This window comes from Lipotes vexillifer, unplaced genomic scaffold (genome assembly GCF_000442215.2).
Source record: "Lipotes vexillifer unplaced genomic scaffold, Lipotes_vexillifer_v1.1 scaffold394, whole genome shotgun sequence".
In the NCBI taxonomy this organism is placed as follows: domain Eukaryota; kingdom Metazoa; phylum Chordata; class Mammalia; order Artiodactyla; family Lipotidae; genus Lipotes; species Lipotes vexillifer.
The window spans coordinates 919,010-919,405 of NW_006791731.1; positions in this window are offsets into that span (position 1 = coordinate 919,010).

Consider the following 396-nt stretch of genomic DNA (forward strand, 5'->3'; position numbering starts at 1 on the left):
AGGGCCGGGGCCTCCCACCTTCCGCCAGCCTCACCCGAGCGCCCTCAGCAGCGCCAGCCTGATCCTCTCTGGCCACAGGTGGTCTGGGTTCACGGCGTCCACATAGTTGGTGTCCTGGTAGCGCAGGAAGGTGGCCGCCTGGCCCGAAGGGTCGATGACAAGAGGCCACCTGGGGGTGGCCGCCAGCTCACCGCCGTCCGCCCGAAGCCTCAGCTCATCCTTTGCCCCTCGCCGGCTGGGACCGATAACCTGCCATCAGCGCGGATGCGATCACCCACGTCCTTCAACAGCAAGTCGTGGAGCTCAGTGACCTGACACTTCAGCCCGGGTGCCTCCTCCTCCCCTGTGGGGATGTAAGTGGGGGGCCAACCGGCGGGCTCGGCGCCCGATCCCCCT